The following is a 25,455-nucleotide window of genomic DNA, read 5'->3' on the forward strand; positions in this document are numbered from 1 at the left end:
CAGAAAATAAAACAATTGAGCTAAAAAAATATAATTGTTAATTTTACCGAACAAACAGACATTTTAAATACATATTATCACTACATATATCTCTTACTGGTATTTTACTAAAAATTACTTCTATACATAGATAATTAAAAAACGGAGAAGAGAGAAGAAAAAAGGACTTAGCAGTTATCAACCAGTGAAAATAAACAACTAGAGTTTCAAAAGTCCAAGATAATTTGAATTGTTTATGCGAATGTCGCATTAAGTATTTCTGTAAAACCCTGGCAAGATAGTCAGCCGGCATAATCTCGTGTAATATTTCGAATTTTTAAGAAAAAAATATATGTATAAAGACAAATAACGCAGCATAAAAACCCAAGCATTGATATGATTACAAGTTGCAATGGAAAAAGTGTCACGAGATACCAGCACAGAGAACTTTGAACAGTCAACATTAACCATATTGCAGTGGACAATAATATCCGTCGACATGAGCTTTGTATGCATTATATTTGTATATAAGACCATTAAAAAGTAACAATCTGAATAGAGGGAGAGATTATATGTCGAGGAACACGCATGCTAACCAGCAAATGGGTAATTTTTGCGGAGCCACAACAAAACAACGTCCAGCGTCGGTAGGTTACCGAGGGAGCTAAAGAGGTTAAACGCGACAGCCGATTTTAATATCAGAGAGCCACTAATGCGGTCGATATACGATAAGCTTCTCTCTCTGTCTTTCCTCTTTAGTTCCTCTGTAACTGTGTAGTTGCAGTAGGTGGATGGATAGAGGGTATATAACACATTAGAGAATACAGAACAGAGAGACCACATCCTAGCCTTGGCTACTTAACGCCAACTGAAACGTTAATCCCGTGGCGACCCTCACACGCAGCTCATACAAGTGTGTATCCTCCATGCTCATGCAACAGCTCCTATCATATGCGATAGCCTGGTGGTAACCACGTACGACATGCATGCAATGCCTATGCACATGACTAGCTATGAATTTGTGGGCAGTTAACACGAGCCAACTTGGGCACCAGAACCCGAGATAGACCAGACGGGAGGAACGAACGTGCGTGCTTGCTATTACGGGCAATAAGTGGACTCTAGCCAAGCAATAGAGGGTCTTAAGTGCTACTGCATCAGATTCCGTTCAATTTCAATCCATTTGGAGCCATTTATATGTCTGTGTATTCATTAAATGTTGGCCATTTCAAGTTTACTGGACACCGCTTGATGGCCTTCTGCATCTGGTTTCACTTCTGCGATTGCCATTCTGCTCTCTCTGCTGAAGAATTGCTCTCAGCTGACTCTAAATCCAGGATCCAGTTTACTGTGTGATAATAATGATGATGATTGTGATGACGGTGATGTGATCGTGGTTCAGGATGCTCGGCACTAGCTCCAATGACAACTGGAGCCACGATGCCTGGTCTGGTGCATGACCACTTACAAAGCACCCAGTTGGTCAACCAACTTCGCTGACGTTCATAAACGCTCGCGGTCAACTTCTGCGGGTACGCTTTGGACACTGATCCGTCATCATTCCAACGATGAGAATTATCTGGTGCTTCATTGTTTATATAATACTACTTGTTTGATTTATTATACTCACTTCTATTCTATTCAGTAAAAAGCGTCTGTGTGCATCATCCAGAGAGTTATCTATCCAGCGAAAATATATGTATTGTTGAGTGAGTGGTTGTTAAACAGTAGCGGACATTGAAAAAGTGTTAGAATTGTACTACACATTGGTTAGTAGGTGATTCTAAATTTCTGTTGGCTTTGATTATTATGACAAATAAAGATGCATTTGTTGGAAAAGATCCCAAGACATTTGAATTCATCGAATCATAAATTCTAGCTGAGCTCACCATACCGAACTAGGGCCGCTGTTCTATTACTGGCTCATAAATTTCATTTCTTCTCACATTTCAGGGCTCGTCGATCCGAGGAAATATAGTATTACATGTCGTAAAAGAAATAAGTTAAGTAGAAAAAGTTTTGAAATAAAACAGCCAGGAATGGATATTAACATTGCTATGAAGACTTTTTGAATTATTCTTTGCTTCTACGCCATACTGACTCTTGATTATTAGACTGCGTGGCAAATTTCCCCTTTTGCCTACAAACAGACCCATTATCTGGACGTTTTCGCGAGTAATTACTTCAAGAAACAGACACTGAGTTGAGATTTTCATGAAAACGGCAATAATTTATAGCGTAAGAAGGCTACCATCAAACAGAATTAAACTTTTAGTTGAAAAGCTATGAAGTTGGACAGGATCCCACCCACTTTTTTCCTCCTCCTCCTTCTCCATTTTCTTCATCATCATCATCTTATACTTTAGTCCCTTCTCCAGTACTTTTCCTCGTTATTTACGAGGGTCCTTGTGACTTGCGTACAGAAAGTAGAGTTGAGTATAAACTATCTGGAGCTGGAGAGTAAAGAGCTGAGTAGTGAAAGAAGAAGAAGAAGAAGAAGAAGAAGAAGAATAAGACGTAGAAGGCCAGGAGGGAAGTAAAGGGTTCTCTCGGGACTCGTTCGAATTAATATTCTCCGGGTGAAGCTCAAGGACTGAAAAGGAAAGAATAATCTTTTTTTCTTAAACTTGAGCTTGTTCTTCTTCTTAGCCAAGTTGTGCCATTGTCGGTTCTACCGCAACTGGAATCTAAGGCTCTACTCCTAAATGGTCTTTTGAGAACTCAAGACTGGACTGCTACCAGCTACCCGCTCGCTAGTTACCAGTTACCGGTTTACTTACTTACCATAACTATAGGTATACACACATATTTTTAACTACAAGTCTTTACCCTTCCTTCCCACCAGTCTAAACTCAGCTATCATCTTATGAATGCCCAACTTTTAAAGTTATTCTGCCCGGTATTTACTCAGTACTTAAGCTTTTGAAACATCTGAATTGTTGATAATAACCGTGGTTATAATAGAAGTCTCAACAAATATAATATAATAAAAGGGAATATATTATAAAACTTATAATGTAAAAAAATTAGTAGGTTGATGTGAATGGAAATAGGAGAAGAATAATCGAGCTAAGTAAGTATTAACCATTCTATTATAAATACCTTTTACAACGCTGAAGAATCCCGTAAAGAATCCATACAACATAACACATAATCCCTGTTTTTCCAATTGAGAAACCAGTTTTTCTCATTCATTTATCATTGATGGCCTTATAGTTAAACCAAGATCCAAAGAAGCCATACTAATACAAGATTACTAAAAGCATAAACTCATATTACCAATATCACTAAACAACACATTTTAGAATAGCAGCGTAAAAGGAGACGCAGGCACCTAAATGAGAAGAGTAACATCAGCATCACACCGCATCAGAAGACGATGTTCTACGGGCATAAGCCATTACCAGAGGACTCAAACCGTACAAGCAGAGAGCTCTAACTTGTCTGCCGGGGTGCCAGATAACATTGCTGGATGACACCGGAGTTCTTGGTGTCGCTGGAGTGCCGGAGAGCCTCTGCGATTCCAACCAGAGACAGAGTTCCAGTGTCTATACAGTCACAGAGGTTGCTTTGGTGTCTCAAGCAAATACTAGCTACCAGTTTTGTCCTGCTTGCACCAACCAAGCCTGAGTACCGGCAGAAAGCAGACAGAGGGAGAGAGAAGCTGCAAAATGATGTCCATAACTACGACTTCCAGTGCATTAGGACTGGGTTTACGACAGTAAATTTTCACTACTGTGTGGATGTTCTAATAGCCGAGAATGCAGTCGGTTTCAGTGGCCACAAAGCAAGCCGTCTGTCTGTGTGTGTGTTGACTTGTGTTACCTCGCTTTATAGAGATGGCTCTCCCTTCATCTTTAGCAGTTTCCGCTGCTCTTTGATCCTTGTTCTGAGAACACCAATATCAGCAAGCTCCGTCCAAGGACTAGACTGAGTAAGTTGTTGATGGTGTTTAGTTGGAGAAATTTGCCCATACAGATAGTTGGGAGCTAGCTCCTTTTAATATGGTCTGAGGACTTGCTGTCTTTTTCGCTCTCACCGACAAATGGAATGATACCAGCTGTAAGAGAAGAAGTTGGCCATGTTCAATGCTGAGCATGTGTTGTTGAACTCCAAGACAGTATTAGTGAAAGTAGAAGTAGATATTAGAGAGAGAGAGAATTTGCTCGGGTTGGCCCCTGTAGACCTACGACTCATTCGTGATTGCTCACCCGTACAAATGCGGTGGGCGAGTGCGCTGGGGATTTAAGCTATAAGCACTAGGGCGTACTCTAAGCGACGAGATGAGAAGTAGGAGCAACAAACCCGTGTTTCTCAATCGGGTAAATCGAATTCCCGAGCCCGTTCTCTCGTTCCGTGGAATCTTACGGATGAGAATCAAGATCGGGATCTGACAAGAGCGAGCTCTCATTCGAGATTATTCGTCTCCATCGAGGATCTGTATCTGGTATTGGTATTCTTCTCTCTGTTCCTTCATCCAAAGGCTAAATGCTCTTATCTATCTACTGACTCTGCTTGATGAAAGCATCCTGCTGAATAATAACCGGGAGATTCGATTCCTCCTCTTGGGGTTACCTCGTTTTCCACCAAAATTAGATCCGTTTGGAATTTTGACCGCGAGTTATGTACATATATACACTGTCAAAAATTTTTATGGTAATTTTACAAAAAAATGTATATATTATTTGCCACAAACTGATTTGTAATTTTACGAAAATTTTGTTTTGCAAAACATTTGTAATTTTACAAAAATTTTTAACAGTGTATTTTGCCGGTACGGGTGTATAGTGAGTAGTGACTCCACTCGTTTCCACTCTTTTTATACTCAACTCCCTATCCTTGTGCCGCAGTATATTGACGTACGATCCGATATACACGAAACACCGGACTTTGTTATACCGTAATAGCTTGGGTGCTCGAACGATACGAAAAAAGCTCTGGGAGAGCCTGATGAGTGCCCGGAACCCAGTACCCAGGCCCGGGCTCTTAAGCTTTGTTTTTCTCCCTTTTTCTTGGCAGTCAGAGGGGCCACCGACATAAAAGGGGGTACACAAGAAACCAGACAAGGGATGCCGAGGGGTCGACAGGGCGGGTGTGTACATCCCGTCTCTTACCGCCATAACACAGACAGTCCGTGCGGACTCCAACTGAGCCGTCACTTTCAGCCTCGGTGGCTCTGGCAGTCCGCGATTGGCCCGAGCCAGCTTCCAATTGGCCAGATCTCAAAGTGAGCGTCGGCAACGGTAAAAGAGGCGGGATTGTTTAGAAATCAGGCGCAATCGTTTGTCAAGTCGCGATTCGGGACTTCGCGATTGGCTTGCCGGTCCGCGCGGACTGTTGTCTGTTCGCGGCGACTAAGAGGGCTATATTTACCCTACGGTAAGGTCGTCGTTGGGGTGGAGAACGCTCAAATGGGGTGGTTTAACGCGAACCTCGGTGCCAGAAGGACTCACGAGGTTCGTTCCGTCGGCAGGCTTAAGAGCCGGGGATGGGGATCAATTTCTGTCTTGCTCTTGGGGTCTGTCTGCTCAAAATTAGTGTCCTTGTCTTTTCTCACTCTCGGGGAACCAAATTCCCGGATTTAAACTCTCTCAGTCCCTCTATCCCTCTCAGTCCTCTATCTCCCTCGTGGCAGAACGGCACCTGATGGTTTTCTCCGGCGTCGCGACCGCGCTACCGTCACCACTGGCACCCTCACCAAGCTCGAGCTTCCCCGAAACAACGTAACGACCAGCGAAATTAGGTAATTCGGGCTCGTAATAATACGAACTCCACCCGGTAATGAATCGGGCCGTGGAACGTGGAAATTAGGGGCTGCTGACCTTCCACCACATTCTCTCTAGTTATTCTTCGCTGTAGTTCCACTTGTACGCTCCATAATACTATATTTCTCACTCGGTTCTGCTACTCTTGATCTTGTTCACTCCTTTTCCGCTGGTACTTCGCACTTGCGATCTGTTATACACTCCCCAACCCTCCTCCTTCTCCCATAAAGGCGTACTTATACCAGGCGTCTACCCAGTATTACACTATTCCACTATTTCTGATGATGGCTCATCTGCTATGTTCTGCAGATTCTTAACCGACAAAAGCTACACTTTTTTCTCCTTCTTTTTCTCCATTGAAGGTTGAAACAGTGGAAATTTATTTTTCGAGATTTGTCTCCAAGATATTCCCAGATCTCGGAAAGACAATCCGTTAGCTTTTCTATTCAATCTTATGCTTTTTTTTATAAAAGTTTCTTTATTTGCTGTCTATATCTCGCTTCTAGACCATTTATCGACTCTTGCCAGAGGCTCTGATGTTACTGATGTCTGTTGTTGGGTTAAAATAATAAAATGAAAAAGAAAAAGAAAAGAAAAAAAAACAATCCCTCGTGACGAAGGATACTATGCGACAGGAATGAGAATTCCTTGTTCACATTGGACAATAGAGAATCCTTATATTATATAGTTAAGTATATAACTTTGCTTGTTAGTAGTCTTTTGATAACAGTTACAAAAAAAAAAAAAAAAATGAATAAAATAACACAGTTATACACAGCGCCGAGTCTAAAAAATCAAATATTCTTTTTACCATAATTTAATTGTTATCATAATCATTATTATTATTATTTTATAAAATTTACATTAAATTCTATTTACATAATTACAGTCAATTAAAATTAATAAGACAAATAGAGTAAAGAAGAAAATAAAACATTATCTCTGAGACGATAGTTAGTTTAAATATTCTTCACTTAAACTTTTATAAAGCATTTTTAAAAACTGTAGCATCAGGCCAGAGATGAGAATAATAAAATAAAATAAAAAAAAATATAAAAAAAAAAACAACAACCCATTTTCCAATATCATCCAGAAATGAAGACTTTTATCGTTCTGGTATAATTTTTCTCCAGATAGGTAGACGTTATTTTATCAACTGTATAGATATAGCCGAGTGTAACGAAAAAAAGCGGTTATAGGTAGTAGAGGGTGAAGGTGGAGGGCGTTATTAAATTGAAATTGATCGAGAACGAGCCAGTGGGTGGCTGGGGAGCGGAAGGATAACGAGCATCAACCAGAGGAGGAGAATGGGCGCTGAGCTTGTGGAAGAGGGCGTACTGCGAATCGTCGTCGAGGGCGAGAGTGCCATGAGGAAAAAAGCAATTTCCCCGTTGAACTGAAAAAAGAGCACACCCAGCGGGAGCACCAGAAGAGAGGGGACTCGAGGCTAAAAAAAGAGTGTGCTGACAAAAAAAGGAGCTAAAATAGAACGAGAAGTATTTGAGCACCCCTGATGATGGCTGATGTGTGAGTGAGTGTGTATGATAGAAGAATATAAAGATGTGGAGCTCTGTGTGAGTGTGTCTAAATATGTATATAGTCCACAGACTCCAGGGGAGTGTCTCGTCGTCCGTCCCTCTTTCGCCGTCTGCTCGCGGTGGTCTCACCGCCCTCTTTTTTGTCCTTTCACCCTTTCCATAATCTTTTTTTAGCTTGATCGTGGCTGGTTTTTTGCCCATCCACATGCCTCTGCACAAATACTCGTCTGGCGTGTGTGAGTAGAGAGCTCCACTCGTACTGGGGAGCAGAGGAGCAGTCCCTCAACGAAAGCTCTCGAGTCTGCAGGTCGGATGATAGCACAGGAGTGCAGCGGCCTCTACGACTGCGAGGAGCCCGTTTTTTGTCCCTCAGCGCCCTCTACAACCGAGCTTTTATCCCCGACAGTCACTGGCTGTTACACTGAGAGAACAATTTATTTAAATCCAATGGGACTCGTTTATTAAAAAGAAATCTCTTATTTAAATACCACCAACTAATACTTATTTGACACAATTAATTTAATTTATTTCAGACAAAGATATGGTTTATTCAGTGTATTTATTTCAATCAAATAATTATTTGTTTATAGTTAACAAATATTTCTTCAATACTTAAAAATCAGATTTGTTAACTATAAACGAGTGTAATATTTTTGAGTTATTTTAAATAAATTTATGAATTTAAATCAAACAGACTGTTTTCTCAGTGTAGGCTCCTCGTTAGTTCCCACCGTTGGCATCCACCACCTCTGTGTACCTATTTCTGACAGACTCTTTCTCCGCAAATACATAGATACCGAGAGAGGGTGGGTCTTCTTTCTCCTTTTCCTTTTTCTCTTTTTCTTCCTCCCTGTCGCCGAAAAAAGTTTATCGCAAAATGGCTGCCTGTATTTACGCGATTCGGGGCGGAGGCTTTTTCCACCGCCGCGACGCTGCTCCAAAGCGAGGGCGAGAGTGGAGGTTGAGGAGTTGGTGGTAGGTTGTAGGTTGTAGTGGTACAGAGCTATACAGAGCACAGAGCGAGTATCCAACAGCCGCGAGAGCTTTTGCATAATAAAACAGGCAACTGGCTCTACTCTGACTCTGCACTTCCCCTTTTCTCGTTTCTCTCTCCTCCGAGCTTCGCCGCTTTGTTCTTTTCCGGTAGATATATCAGTACAAGGCTCTCCTGGGTACATCTCTTGATTTCTCTCAACTCTTTTCCATTCCTGCTCTTTCAGGGCAGTTATCTCTGCCTATACTCTGGCTCTGGCTCTTTTTCATCCTCTTTTTCGAGCATTGTGTGCAAATGAGAGTCTCTTACATACGTTACCAAAAGTGTGCTAACGATCTGGCACCAGCTTTGGAATTCACTTTGGTACGGCCAACTTGTGACGACAAATTTCAACTGATTATTCTTCCCAGAGCCTGAATATATATACATACGGGGGGTATTATATTATATTATATTTGGGGGGGAAAAAAAAGTCGGAAAAATCTCGAGCTAAAATCGCCGATCGTTTGGCCTTGTGAACAGCTCGTTCAAATTGCCCTTTCCGTACATAACGACTCTACTCAATCCATATTACGGATATTACTCTCGGTGTAGATATATTTTATATATATCTCTATCTATATAAACCTTTGCTTGAGCACTTATTCCGGTAACTAAAACTCTATAACTATATAGACGCAGTACACTACATCACTAGAGCGCGAGCAGAGTGTACTTGTACCAGCTCTGTAATAAAGATGTACTTTCTCAAGTTGTAAAGTTCCCTCGTGATTTAATTTTTCCGCCTTGTTGAATTTTCCTCACGTACTGAAATAAAACTCCCGGTATATATTTGTACTCATATTTATGCAATAAAAAATCATTAAAATAAAATAACTTTTGTCTTTTATAATTTTATTTTTTATATATGAATTACTTCAAAATAATGGAGACGTTTATAAATGGTTCACATAATGCTATAGGAATAATTCCTATACTATTATAGAAACTATTCCTATATCGTTATGGGAACTAATCCCATAATATTATAGGAACTCTTCCTATAATATTATGGAAATGGTTCCCATAATGCTATAGGAATCAATCCTATACTATTATAGGAATGGTTTCCATAATTTATGGGAACCATTCCCATAATAGTATAGGAATGGTTCTCACAATACATAGGTTTAAATCTTACGCGGAAAAAAAAAATTGGGGCTGCCACGTGATACATTCCTGTGGAAGATTCATGTGGCAGGTAATAATGGTTAAAACAATAATAATATCTAAATAATAATAATAATAATTTATATTATTAAGAGAATAAGAACAATTTTGTATCTCGGATAGTCACATGATGAAATCGATTTTTTCAGTGAAATTAAGTGTCATTGCAAAGGACATGACTTGAATTTGTGCCTTTTCAAGGTTTCATATCATTCTCGTCGATAGTCAATTTATGATGATAGATATTTAGGTTGCATTCGAAAATGCTCTATCTCTAAACATATAATTGAGAAATGACCTTGTATCTTGTGAACTATTGATATTTTTAAAGATATAAGCTCATATTAATATTACACTCATCGAGACCTTTCATTTGAGTACCCACATCAATTTTTCATATATTTTATATATTTATATATATTATATATATGTATATATAAAAAATATATCAAAAATGCATGTGGTTACTCAAATGACAGCTCTTGATGAGTGTAACATCAACACGAGCTTATATTTTGAAAAATATCAATAATTACGAAATGACCTTGTATCTTGTGAATTATTGACATTTTTAAAGATATAAGCTCATCCCGACATTACACTCATCGAGACCTTTCATTTGAGTACCCACATCTATTTTTCATATATTTTATATATTTATATATATTATATATATATATATATATATATATATATATATATATATATATATATATATATATATATATATATATATGTATATATGAAAAATATATCAATAATGCATGTGGGTACTCAAATGAAAGCTCTTGATGAGTGTAATATCGGGATGAGCTTATATCTTCAAAAATGTCAATAGTTTACCAGATACAAGGTCATTTCTTGATTATGTATCAAGACACAGAGCATTTTCGAATGCAGCCTAAATTCTTATTATAATAAATTGACTATTGGTGAGAATGATATGAAACCTTGAAAAGGCACAACTTCAAGCAAAAACCCATTTTATCACATCAATACACTGGCCACAAAATTTTCCTTATTCTCTTAATAATATAGATTATTATTATTATGATTATTATTATTATTTAATCATTATTGTTGTTTTAACTTTTATTGCCTACAACATGAAAATCATGTGGCTGCCCCAATTTTTTTTCCGTGTATATATTATAGGAATCATTTCGAATTCACTCCGTACGAAGATTTTATCTTTATTTTATTTTGAGAATGATTCCCATAATGGTATAGGAATGATTCCTATAATGTTCTAGGAATCCTTCCTATAACATTATGGGAATAGTTCCTATAATGATATAGGAACCATTACTATATCATTATGGGAATATTTCCCATAATATTATGGGAATGGTTCCTATAATTGTATAGGAATCATTCCTATAATTATAGAAACCATTCCTATACCATTATGGGAACCATTTCCATCATTATGGGAAATTTTTCCATATTTTTGGGAAAATTTCCTATAATTATGGGAACAGTTCCCATAATTCATGGGAACAGTTCCTATAATTACCTGGGAACTGTTTCCATAAAATTTTGGGAATGGTTCCCATATTTTTCTTTTCGTGTACACAAAAATATAATAATATAAAGTATTAAATTTTTTAACCGAAAGCCACCTCAACTTATTTTTGTAAATTTAACGGCAATTAGTTATTGAACATTGTTCATAAACTCATAAATAACACTGTAATATTCTTGGAAATGTGTGTATGTACGTAACTTTTCCTTAAACTTTTTCGCTCGAGCGCAATATATAATAACACACAACATCGATCAACTTTTTTTGCCGACTCTCGTTTTACACCATTACCACAACTTACAGTCACGCCTTATTTACTGGGTTATTTCCTCGGTTCCTTTTTGTCTCTCAGCGTCACTTGTTCGAACGCTCAACAGCACAACTTAACATTTTTTTATTTTATTATTTTGTAAATATATAGATATATTTTGTTAAAGTTTATCCAGTTGTAGAATCAAATCCAATCAATTTTATTCCTCGTTTCCGCGAATGCTTCTCACGTTCTTCAAATTCCTGGGCCAAATCAAGCCAATCGACCATACCCGTGACTTTGGTTTTATAAACGACCACTAGATGGCGAGGAGAAAGATTTTTTTCCATACACTCAGTTGCCTTAATAGACTATTAATATAGTCTGAAAGCACTCGTTTATTTTATTTTATTTTTTTTTTTGTTACATTATCAAGTACATTAATTGTACGCTCGAGTAAATTCCAAAGTAAACAGCAGGTAAACTGAATCCACACTCGGATACTCTGGTTCCACAAAACAGGTATAAATAAATCAGTTTTATCGTCACACAAACTTGACAAGTTCCTCGTTCTTAAGAGCAGTTTTAACACACTTTAGGCTCTTATTGCGTTTTCCAGTTAACAGCACACGAGTTTACACCCATTAGATAAATACATATATATACATATGAGGTCGACAAAAAAGAGTCAAAAATAAAAAACAGCAAGCACTCTTCTTCAAGATATATTGTTTCTTCCTCCAGTATCCTTTTCTTGACTAGCGGCTGGCAATTTTTTGGTTTATTTCCCAGCAAGTAAACTTGGCGAGGGTCAGAAAGTCGATCCCCCAACAACAATAATTTATATAAAACTGATATTGCAAGCCACTATTCAAAATCTCTGGGTTTCCTGCATCCGACAACAGCCGCTTTAAATTTATTCCCGATCCAATATCGCAAGAGTCGTGTTTCGTAATATATATCAACACACAGACATACACACATTCGCGATGTCCTCGAATTTTTCAGTCCAGCCCAAGGTACCGGTAAACTTATATATACATACATTGTACCAATGTACAAAAAACAAATACATAGAAAAATAAAAATAAATCAATAACATGTTGCATATCGGTGTTTTTTGTGTTCTTGGCCCTTTTTTTCTCGTAAATGCCTCAGTAGTACTTCCTACCGCAGCTCGACTCCTGCCAACGACAGTTCCCCGTTTTGTGGAATTTATTCCCAACCGATATTACGAAATTTATTCCATATATCCTTTTTATCCGGCTATTTTGCAACATATCCTACAGGATACATGTATATATGATTATATGGACCTATATATATATATACATGCATCGAGGGAGATAACCAACGAAATAACCTTCCAGTTATAGAGATACCGACTATACACATATTTGCATGTTTATTCAAATTGATTTGCTTCCAATGATTGTATCGGCTGTTGATTTAATTCTCCTGACAATAACTGCAAGATCATTTGAGTATGTTATCTATTCGGCTTATGTATTCGCCTAGCATATTTCCTACATCCATCTACGCTGACCTCTATCTCTGGCTCTACCTCCTATTTGACATTCTACATAGGTAAATAAAGATAGAACCACGCGTATGTCCATTCCGTGCACACGAGAGCTCTCAAACAACCTAACGACTGAATAAAGATAAAGATCCAACATAAATGCCATCACGCTTCGTCGGTATGATGGCTCGGGCAAAGCTAACCCATGTCGTTATCGGCCAAACACTCTAATGTATTTTATTCCCGCTTTATTACTCATATGCAGATTAAGATATACATTGAGATATCAATAATATACCAAAATATAGATAGGTGAAGCTTTCGCGCTCATAATCTCGCTCTTCCCCAATAGATTACTTCCCAGGCCAGCCAACAGATGGCGCTACCGGCCAATGCCTCTCAAAGACTCGTGAGCTCATAAGAGAAGCGACTGGTAACGGCTGATAAATATGAATGAACAAATAATAAAAAGACAATTAAATGTTTAATCCAGGCGGACACGTTCATCACATTTTATCAGTATAACCGAGTCCTGGACGATAAATCGGGAAAGTTGCGTGCTACAACACTACTCGTGTAATGTCGAGGCTGATAGATGTGTGTGTATGAGGCTGTTAAATATTAAACACTATTTTAATGAGCGTATACGTGTGCTCGAGAGTACAATGTACTTGAATTGGTGTGGGTTATGTGTATAAATGTATGCATAATAGAGTCCCGCTCAAGTAAGTACCCGCGAACGGGTGAGCTTCTGTGAAACCGGCAAGCAGAACACCGCAGTAAATTTATAGCCCCGGAACTAATTAAGAGTCCCCTTAAAACGCAAATGGCCCGCGTGAGAAGTGCTTTACGAAAACCAAATTTTCTACCTGTTTGAATATATATATGTATGCATGTATGTGTACTTAAGGAATACTGGTGTGTTATTATAGTGTGCAGTTCTCCTATTCACTCTATTTCATTATATTCATACATAACAACCGACATTTAACCAACTAGTCGTGCTAGTATCACATATCTCTTTGTATAACATAATCCTTTTCTTCCTTTATTTCTTTATCGCAATCTTATTTTCATTATTATTATTATTATATTTATTCAACCAGCTAGCTTTTAATAAAACAACCGAACCTTGGAGGGATTCACTACAAAAGGCTGATAAATCATTTCCGGATACAGATTGGAGAGTAATTGGGTCGTCGTATATATTATTATATATACGATAATAGAATTTTTTAAGAATTGGTTATGCGTCATCAGCGAGAAGCTTAGGGTGAAACTCGTTGAATCTCTCCCCTATTTTTCCACTCGAATATTCTCCTCAGTCTTATGATTTTTTTGGTCCTTAACCTCGCACCCTTTATCCATTACTTTCTCTCGGCAGTATCTCGAGAAGCAGGAACTCCCGGTCTGGGGAATTCGATTATTCACCGCCCTTGGCAAAAACTAACGCTCGAAAATTCGTAGAAAATTAAAAGTATAATTTTCTCGTTGAGACTTTTCGACTTTTTGTTCTTCCCGCACCGAGCAGAGGCTAAGGGGCTTAGCTGAATTATTTATATCTGCTTGACAAAGGAGCCTGCCCTTCTACTTTCTCCCTTCCTCGCTCTAACCTCCATCTAATAGTTTATTTTTCTGTTCTGTGTAACTTTTAAATATTTATTTAGCTCAGTGGAAAGACAAACAATGGACATTAGACGGGTGACACATGCTTGTAATTAACCCGGAGAATTCGTATTTGACAAAATGAATAAAGATAAAGCTAAGTAAAAGATAAGGGTATTAATTAGGGCCGGTTGTCCAAGCAAATCACCACTTGCCTCATCTCTGAGCCGTCATGCCCTTTACGCCTTGTTTTAGTTTTATTTTTTGCCTCAAGCTCTTCTTCTTCTTCTTCTTCTTCTTATTCTTATTTTTCTTTTTTCATTTCATTCCATAATGCCCGTCTCGATTGGTGAATAATAAGAAATCGAGGCGAGACCGTAAGCAAAGTTAATTAGAGATCTACCCGCCGTGAGGCGCTCACAAGAGTCCTTACATAATTCATGACGCATGCGAAGACCTCTTTGCATAACGCGTAACTATATCCCCCTGAGGGATAACACGAGATATCAGTGGGGAATAAAAATAAACCCATACGCTAAAAAATAAGGAAGAAATAAAGATGAACAGTGATGATCCCCATGCTGACTTTGAGGTCGTAAAACCCCTAAGAAATGATAATACTGATTATTTCTTATGCACGAGCTGCTAGACACGCAACACTGATCACGCTATTTCAGATACTTAAGCTTTTTAGCTCACTGTTGTTATTACCTTTTTTATCCGACACATTCTTCAGCTCTATCTCTTTACACTAATTGCGTGTGAACATAGTCAAAATTAATTCTCCACTAAAAGCTTGAATTCCCAAGCCAACCAGTAGTAGAAATAAAATTCTCTAATATTTTAAATTCACATGGATCAGACCTGAAAGGCAATTCTTCGAACCAGTTAAAGAATATTAATCCAGAAATTCTGGTTTAGCTTTGACCAAATAGAAGCTGGATAATAAACCAGTAGTTGGTTGTTAACAGAACAGAGGAGAGAATTAAAAAAAAAAAAAGAAATAAAAATCAAAGGACAAGTTGTTTAACTAGTAAATAAGTCTATTAGCTTAAAACAATTTCTTGAGTAAAAACACCAGCAGGCATTAACCTCGAGCGAGTTTATTGATTAGTTAATTAGCCGCAGGTAATCCAGTTCTGAGATTGTAAGCCAGAAAGAGGCGAGAGGCGAGACGTGAGACGTGAGACGTGAGACCCAGTAAGTAGTCACTATAATTATCTTACTTAAAACTCGATAAAATGTTTTAATTAAACTGGTATCGAGGCTCCTTTTTACCGAACCAGCTTTGGCTTTACTTATTATAACTTTAACTGGGACTGAAAGTATACTAATCAGAGCAAAGAGCAATTAATTAATGCGATACGATGTGTGATATGATTATATTATCAATGACCGTCACGAGGCGAGTATATCAATTTACATCATCGACATGTCGTCCTCGATATGTATATACACATGTTAACTGTTCTTGTATGTATATCTATGACGTGTGAAGTGGGTTCCGGAGGATCATCGCCAAGGAGGGAACGAGAAAAGGGCGAGGAGATCAAGAGGAGCATTCGAGACAGCATTGTCACCATTGAAGCTCGAGATAATCGATTAATGATTATCCAATCGCGGGTAATGCGGAAACTATCCGTTTAATTACGTTCGGCGCCTCGAACCGCTGGCTTAAGCTCGACACGATTCCTGTCACAGCTTCTGGTGATGCCACTGGCAGTCCTGCTCAGAATATAGATGTAGATGCTTCTGGTTCTGCATTAGACCAGCAACTATAATATAATACAGAGTAGATGTTAGTTAGCCAAAGTTAACTATACACCCAACAATTACTGTAGCGCTGTTCTGTGTACCGTTGTGGTTTTGGTCTAGGATCTGAGGCGGAGAACCAGGAGAATGAGGGTGGGATGAGATGAGGAGTCCTCGGCAGCGTGGGAGCATGACAGAAGCCAGTTCCAATAGTAGACAGAGCACGGAACACAGAACACAGAACACAGACGTAACCAACCCACGTCGAGAGCCAGGTTTGAGGAGCTACTGGACGACCGCTTCACTCTCTGATGGCCTCATACCCGGAATTTAACCGGGACCACCTAACTGACGTAATCAAGTGGTCACCCCTCACTTCTCGTCCCGCCGACACGGCTCACACCCGAGAGCAGTCTGACGGTCACTTGTATTATTTCCTCTGTGTATCCGGTTCAATTCGCGAACTTCCTCTCGCGTCCCTTGCCTTCGGCTTTGGCTTTAGAGCCTCAGCTTTACCTACCCAGTCATCCCCTATCAGGTATACCCAGAGAATTCCCTCTGAAGCGATTACACCAGAGCTTGAGCTATTATTCTATTGATTAACTTTATCGATTGTTCTTGGGTTGTCAATCAAAACGTCACAGTTTGTTTCAGTAAAATTATTTTTATTTACAAGCTAACCCTTTGGTTAGGAGAAATTTCAGCAACCATGCGACACCTGTCGGAGGTTAGAAAAATTACTTGATCAAAAAATTGTTTCAAAACATACAAGATTTTTTCACGGAGAAACTGTTGGGATAAAAATAAAAGAGCATAATATGAGTGTTTTTTATTAGCAACCGCAGCTAATCTACTTTAATTAGTTGTTAAAAAAGTAATGGGGTAGTGAGTGACTAATGTAGAGTCTAATAAATCAGGAGACTCGTTTAATTCACCGTATAAAACACGCGATAATTTCTGAACCAGTGGGTATAAGTAGTTTAGCAATATATAAAGGTATAGTTGGGTACGAACGTTACATTGAACAAATGTCGTGATACGCTCCAATGAAACGTAAAAATTGTGTACGAGTGCACAAAGGAAACTGGCTATAATTCAGTCAGTGAAATCGCTTGGCAAGTATAAAGTTGATTCGCTTACGTATCATTTTTATTATTTTTTTTTCTTTTCATTCGCTTCTAATACTTTTTACGGTACACTTACCATCTCTGCTTTACTTGCTCTCTGCTCTTATAATTCTATATACTAGAGCAATATATTAACTACAGCACACATAAGACGCGTTTATCAACCTACCAACCGGCCATTTTTGTACATATTATTTATTTATATCTATAAATTATCCCTCTTTGCAATTCCACAAACCCACAAATCACTCGTTATCTCCTACCAAGGAGATTTTAATTTGCCTGAACAAAAAAACCCAATCAATTTTCAACGACTCTGACTTTTTTTTATTTTATTACCAAACAAAGCAAAGGAGAAATCGATCTATTGAATTTGTACTAATGATTCTGATCTTAGTGTGTCGCTGAAGCGTAAACTTGTCTTGTAACTAACTGTAACTTCAATGCTCGAGGATCGGAACAACAGGTTATGGGCCCGGCTTGAGCAATTACATCAACATTGGTCGTACTTAAAAAAATTAATAAATAATACGCTTCGTAAATAAATAGAACAAAAAATATGTGTCCTGCTGACAATAATTACTTATCAATGAGTAATTAATACGTGTTAACGTCCAACATGTGAGAGTTAACATCCGATCACGACGCCCAGCAGGGAACAAGCGAAGGCGAACCAGTAAAGGGGATAAATTAACAGTTATTAATTAAGCTTTATTGTTTCTGTTGGATAGACGTTAGACGGGTTTACAAGTCGCGTATATATATTAAATATCGAGCTAGAGAAGATAAGTGGTCGTAACTCTGGTGATTATCGGATACTCAGCACACCTGGAATAGACACACATTTATCAGGATTGCTAATTTACACTCATGTTTATAACCAACAGTATTTAATATCCAACACAATAATAATCGGTGTCTATCCACGAATTTCTGGACTCCCACCCCCGGAACTGATGACTGATACTCCCGGTGAGTAAATACAGATATAAATCCCAGCATAGCTAATTTGGTAACATTCCCCCCTTATATTATTCTCCACGGTATTCACATCAATATACTGGTGGGTGTTCTACTCTGTATAGGTGTTTATAACCATTCGTTTCTATCCGCGTTTACCGGTCGTTTGACAATCGTGACTGCTGCGTGTTTATTTTGGCTTGCATATGCTCGTTATTTGCTGGCGATCAACTGATGGTCATGCTGGATGATGATGCACTAACAAATGGGGTGGCTAGTTCGTTTCGCCCCGTAACAGCAAAACAAATGTCTATGCCGGGTACTCTACAATGTGTGATGATACCAAGGTGAAATATATATTGTCACCAAATCCACTGTCCCTATGTTTATATATTAAACATTTGCATTTATATTCATAACAATCATATTATCGGTTTGAATTTATGTTTGAAAACAATTGAGTAAATAGTTACTTTGCGGGGTTGAAAAAAAGTTTTAAGTTATTGTTGATTTTATAAATCGTGAAAAGAATTTTTGATTTGATCATATATGGCCAGAAATTAATTTTTTTTTCTGTAAAATGTATATAAGTGATTCTCTGTAAGGATGTTTTTTGCTGTTCCGGGCATTTTTTTTTTTAGAAAAATTGTCATTCTGTTACTAAAAAAAATTTATTACGAAAGTAAAAAAACATTTCTACTTGGAGTATTAAAAACTAAACTAAAATAAATTTTAGTTTTTTTGCTATAAATTCGTAAACTACCGAAATAACAGTCACCGGGGCTGTCCCTTTCCCAAAATTGAAGCTTTAAGATTAAATTTTGAGTTATTCGTCTAAAATATATCTTTTATTCATAATGTTTATAAACTTAATTAGTTAACTATCAATCTTCTTCAATAAAAAGTATCGAAAATTAATTTGTTTCGTGAAATTCATTAAACCAAAGTTTATCCCCCGCGTTTTAAGAACAGTTCCCTGCCAGAAGTTCAAAGCCAAAAAAAAATTCAGCCTGCTATTTTATGTTCTGTAAGGTTTATAAGGACCTAACTAGCCTTGAGTTAATAACCATAGGGCTGTTAGCGCTTTATCGCCATTTTATTTAGTGGCAAAACACCGTTTGTGCTGAAACATGTGTCTGGGCCACGAGATACTCAGTCCCTTGGCAACTATTTTTATGTATAATTTATTTATAAAATTGGATCCACAAGTCTTAATATTATTCTAATTAGTGTAAATATTCATTAAGAACTTGAAAAGTTGAATACATAGAAATAGTTTGCTTGATTTCTCTCTATTTTATTAAAAAAAAAAACAGTCCCCTGGCAAACAGTTCCCTGTCATGTTATATGGCAAAAGATACGCAAATATCGAAAAAACAAAAATTAAATTGGCTGTTTATTTATTATCATTAAGCTGACAGTTTCGTAGCCCTTGTTGATTTTTTTTTTTTAAGAAAATTAAAAATAATTTGGTCTGGCAATTTTGTACAGATTTAAGACGTCCTTACAGAGAATTACCCATATGTCAAGCATCACATCGGATTAAACAAGAAAATTATTTATATTTTAGAATTTAACTCTCTTATTACGAGAAAATTCAGCGGTCATGCGCCATCTGTCGGATATTTTCAACACTATTTTTCATCAAAATATTATATATGAGAATACCAGATCATATTAGGCTTGATATAGGTGTATCAAGTTATATTAGGACATATCAACTTATCAGAAAATTTTTTTACAAGTTTCTTTTGTTAAATACTTAAAAATAAAATGATTTTAGACCAAACTCGGTTGGTAACAAATGTAATCCCAGTGTAAACTGGGTTTGTGGTTTTGGGTGCCGGGAGGGCCCAAAACGAAAAACGAACCATACAGACACGTAGCTGTACACTTAGACACGTGAAACCATTGAGCTGTCATGACAGACTCGATCGGTCACGGGGATTGAAATAAACAAACAAGGATTGGGAGCAATATCCCGCTCTGTAAATATTTGCCGGGTGTTTAGTCGACTCAACTCTACACTCTACACTCTAGTGTCTACATTGGTGGATCAGTGTACATATATGTGATGTGGACTTACATACATTGCTCATATCTAGTCTTTCCGCTGTAGTTTCTAGTATCTGGGTCTATATCTATTGGGCTGAGTATGAGACGCCTACGGGTTCGAATGGAGGCGAGGGGAAGAGCCCCTGGTGGCGTATCCTCGCATATTCCCTTCCTGATGGAAAGGGAGGCTGCTCGAGGGGAAAAGTAAACGTCAGAGCAAACGGCGTGTTTACATAAACGTGTTTGCCCAAGCAACTCAAATATTTCGTGGTGCTGGGCGATCACGAGGCCTCGAGCTTCGTCAAGCCTCTACCACTTTATCTCAGCACACACATCCACGTAACACCAGTAAGGAGTCTAGGGCCAATGGATACGCGAGTGTAAAGTACTATTATAGATACTCTGTCGAAATAACGTGTGCAAGCACCAAGATTTTGGATTAGTGTTGCCAATACTGTAATACTCAGACCTTGTATATATTATTAATACAACTCAAACTCGCTGTGGTATATATGTTTCGTCTCATCAGATTCTCCAAACATTAAACAGCACGGATCCACCATCCAACATCGAGTATCCCTCTTGTTGCCTTATTGCGCTGCGTTGCGCTCACGAATTGTTGGTATATGTTTACTTAACAACCTGCAACGCTGCTTACTCTTCACGCAATGTTTGTTCAACTAAACCTCTTTCTCCTTCCTTATATCACATATTATACCTTACACTCTAATAATGCTCAAGTTCAAAACTCACCTTCAATTTTTGGAGTCATCTTCTGAATTAAAACTCAGTCAGGAAAATATCTTTTTTTGGTCTTGAATGTTTTTGAGTCACTCTGAAAAATATCGAAAAAATGTTTTATTAAAAATAAAATTATATTAATAAATATTTTTACAGAAAAAAAAATCTATTAATTAAACTCGATCGAAAGCTTTTAGCAAATTTAATAATTAATAACATTGATTAAAAATTGAAAGTAACTAAATTAAAATCAAAAATTTCTGACTAATTTAAAGTATGAATTATTTAAGAGTGACATTTCCATCGTGATATTAGTAATTAAATACTCTGGAGTTTAAGATCCGAAATAACGAGTAATTAAATAATTCCATCAAGTTATTGAATATTAATATTCGAAAAAGACTTTGCCGTATATTAATGGCGTAAATGTTGAAATAGTAATCGATTCGCGTATTATTAACACCGTTATAGACGTCACTGTAACTTTAGCTTTAACTGTCGAGGTCACTCACCCGAGTCGATCATTATACGCGACATAAAATTAATCTATCTATAAAAAATATTGATCGATAACATTAATAACTCATTTTGACAAGTTATTAAATAAAACTCTGGAGTACTGAAATAATCGGCATTTTATAGCTCACCGTTTTGTGGTAACTTATAAATTAGAAAGGAAGGTTTATCATTATAATAAGGTCATAAATTTACTAATTATTAAGTAAATTTTAATAATACATGGTAACAGTTAGTTAAAACGAAGAAGGTTAATAATTATAAATATTCTCGGGTAGTTGAATAACTTAAAGGTAAATCTGGGAATTTATATTTGTATTTTATTTAAAATAAAATAATGGTGGAAGAGATCGCCGGAAGAATAAAAGTAAAGAGTATAAGAGGGAAGAGCGTAATGCCTTCATGGAAAATTCAAGGTTTTTCATTAACACCCTCGCCGGGTGTGTCCGTGTTAGCGTGTCTCACAGATGCAGGTTGAACGCCGAGGGCGGAAGTCTCTGCATAAAGTCAGTGAGGGTATGGAGATCAAGTGAAATACTAGTGAAAAAAGAATAAATATAAGCTCGAGCAAAAAGTACAGATAGAAAAAATGTAATGGCCTGGGATCTGGGATGAGATGGAAGAGTGCTAGCAGAACCAACCGGAGTAAAAAAGCTCTAAGAATAAACTTGAACCTCGGTACTGAGTTTACAGGGAAAAACTTTTATAAGAGAAAATTTTGTTGAATAACCACGGTGCATATTTCATATATTATTTACAACAGCGAGGTTATTCGCCTGCTTTTTCTTCTGTTTTACATTTTTTCACTCCCTCCTCTCTCTCTCTCTCTCTCTCGATCTCTCTGTGCATCTCGGGATTTTTCTCACTCCTGGCAGCTCCACCCAAGCACAGACATAAACTTTGAGTGCTCGGTGTTGGAGCCTGCTATCAACTACAGTATACATACTTGTACATGTATAAGCTCCGCAGATGGAGAGGGTGAGGGTGAGAAAGAGTGCTCGCGTACCACGTACCACGATCCTCCCGTACTGGAACAAAGAGCCCTCCATGCAAGCGCCTTCGGCGTTAATATTTTAAGCACACTTTTCTATCCACCGTTTCAACGTCGAGCAACTTCCTCTCTCCTATCTTCTGTCCTGTATATTCCATTTCCATCACCGTTTTTACCTCGCGCCATCTACCGATTCAACCTTCCTATGTATATTTTATCCTTTTGCAAACGTACCAGCCTAAAACTCCCTCTATTTCTGTTACACCCCTCCCCAGATCTCGAGCAACTACACTTTGCAAGGCAAATTAAGTGTGTGGTTTTACTACTACAGCTCGAGGTTCGAGGTTTATGCCCAGAAACTTTAAACGACTTGGTGGTGCTGATGCTGGGTAGTTAAGTGTAATGCTGGCACATCTCTGGCTGCTAAAAAGACGACAGTCTGTTTTATTCAATGCTCAATTTTTCCTTTAAAAAATTTATACTACCATTTTTTTAAGAAATTCGTTTCTTCGATAAAAATCAATAGATTATTGTGCGAGTCAAAGCAAATTTTTCCATCCCTTCTCTTTAGACTTTGGATTTCCACTGAACGAACAAAGGTTTTTTCTTCACTCATATATCTTCTGGTTCCCCCGAGTCTCTTGAAACTCCGTAACCCTACCGTTTTTTCCCCTAAAAATTCTTCTGAAGGATTTGGAGATTAATGATTTGCTTATTAGAGCTCTTACCGTAAATTTCCATCTTCCGGAGGATAATTATTTTTGGTATTCTAAAAGTAAGAGTGTTAAGTGGTAAATTACGGAATGAGATATGAATTATAAATTAGTAGTCAGTGGGTAGGAGTGTAATCCGGCTCAGTATGATCGGAGATAAACTCGAGATAATGGGACAATCAGCAAACAACGTCGGATAATCGTGCCCAAGTCTCTCTGTATACCTATAACCGTAGTCCCGAGTTGAGTATCCGAGACCGCGGATTAACTTTTTAAATAATGAGGCTTATGTGGCTAGAGATTAAGAGTTTAATATGTTATTGGCGTCGCTCTTGGCGTTTATGTTGTGTTATTTTACACAGCTGCTTGTGCTTATTCACGTTCGAAGAGTTTTCATTCCTGTTTTTCATTATATTTATGATGCATAAATTTTGTAATCAATTACCGAGAAAGCTGATTTGACATTACATTGAATTATTTGTTTGACGGTATTGTTTTTCTGAATAGGTTATATGTTGAAAAAAAAAAAAAAAAAAAAAAATTCCGAGCTGAAAATTATTGACTCGTTTCATTTTGAATAATTTTATTATTTTTAGTTGAAACGAAAAACTATTAAATCAATTAAAACAATTAATTTTTTTTCTTCAATAAAGAAAATATTTATGTAAAAATGATTTTTATTGTCTATAAATGAAAGTTTGATTTTTAAAAAATAGAATCAACGAATGAAAATAATAAAACAAACAGGAAACCAATCAACTTGGAGGTTTTTTGTGTACAGAATTTTTTTTCTCAGTTAAATAAATTGCAAGTTGTTTCGTGTGTAAATCCGACGGTTGATAAAAAACCCGCATTTATATTTTTATAAATGGAAAATCATTAAAATAAAATTATTGCTTATTTTATTTTTTGTCAACAAGAATAAATTGATTATGTATTTAGTACAGCAACAGCAAAGGTCTCGGTAATTTATTATCGAGAATTATCGTCAATAATTGTCAGTGACGATTAAAAATATTTGGCTTGTCGTTTGAAATTTTAATTAAAGATTAAGGTAACAAACAAAAAATGTATGTAAATATATGAGATTTATTATCAGTGATTATATTGCAGAATTTGCATGAGAAAATACTCAAATTCCATTGGCGAGTTAATTGCAAGGTTTTAAATTTTAAAAATGACGATGGAACTGATCGCGTTGATGTTGCGCCTCGTATAATGCACCGTCATTACAAAATAATTGCATCGTAATTGCTTGGAGCCTGTGCTCGGTGTACTCCCCTCGTCATCATCTCTATCCCTGCTATACATACATATATATACGTAAAGCCTCGGCATAACAACAAACAACATCAACATCACCACTAGGCGGTTTCGCCCGAGTGCAAGTGAGCAAAAGGCCAAACATAGCTTTACACTCGGTCGCCCACAATAAATTATTTTTCTCGTACGATTTTTTTTTTCATTAAACCGTTTTTGCACACCTCAATCTGCCTCAATATTTTTTTATAAAAAAAAATTCTCTTGATAACTTTAATAGGAATTATTTCAATAGAAAATTTAATTATCACTAAAAAAGATATCGGACTTATTATAATAATCTTTATACAAAAAATTCAAAAGCAAAAGCATTTAATTGTATAATAAGACTGAAATAAAGATCGAAAGAATAAAAAATTTCCGTAGCAGTAGCAAGGAACATCACGGAATAATAATAAAAGAAAAAAAAACCGTTCTGGCTGCTTGGTTCGTTAACTTTTGGCAATTTTACACTCGGCTACTTGCTATCTCTACCACCCGGTCTTACTTAACGATTATTCTCGTCTCACATTTTTATTCATTATACAAAAACCCTTATTTTTAACACCCTCGAGACTTTTCCTCCATTGAGCCACCATTTTATATTCAAATATTATCTCAGTCATTAAGTGTTTTTTTTTTTTTTTTTTTTTTTTTCTATTATTGAAATCCTAATTATAATTCATAATACATATTATACATTCTAATTTTAATTTTAATACCCCGCTTAATTATGGCCTGCTCACTGAATCGCCGCAAAATTTTCTAACCTCCAAGAAAAGTAAATCCATTGAATTCCCGAGTGTGGAAGGAATACGACGAGCAGACATAGAAGGAGCTTTAGCCCGAGGCTGCTATTCCAGTTACTGGAAATGAAAGCGCCAGTGATGACATCGCACATACATATACATATA

The 25,455-nt window shown here is 37.1% G+C and overlaps 1 long non-coding RNA gene across 1 annotated transcript in view; it reads right to left on the reverse strand.

Annotated features, from left to right (window-relative positions):
• The window catches only part of LOC123259325, a 103,909-nt gene that overhangs the window by 28,866 nt on the left and 49,588 nt on the right, over positions 1-25,455 (reverse strand). The window contains exon 3 of the long non-coding RNA XR_006508219.1: positions 21,035-21,116. This is a non-coding gene — a long non-coding RNA (uncharacterized LOC123259325). The remainder of the gene's footprint in view (positions 1-21,034; positions 21,117-25,455) is intronic.

The sequence above is a fragment of the Cotesia glomerata genome, linkage group LG2 (genome assembly GCF_020080835.1).
Source record: "Cotesia glomerata isolate CgM1 linkage group LG2, MPM_Cglom_v2.3, whole genome shotgun sequence".
Taxonomy (NCBI): Eukaryota; Metazoa; Arthropoda; class Insecta; order Hymenoptera; family Braconidae; genus Cotesia; species Cotesia glomerata.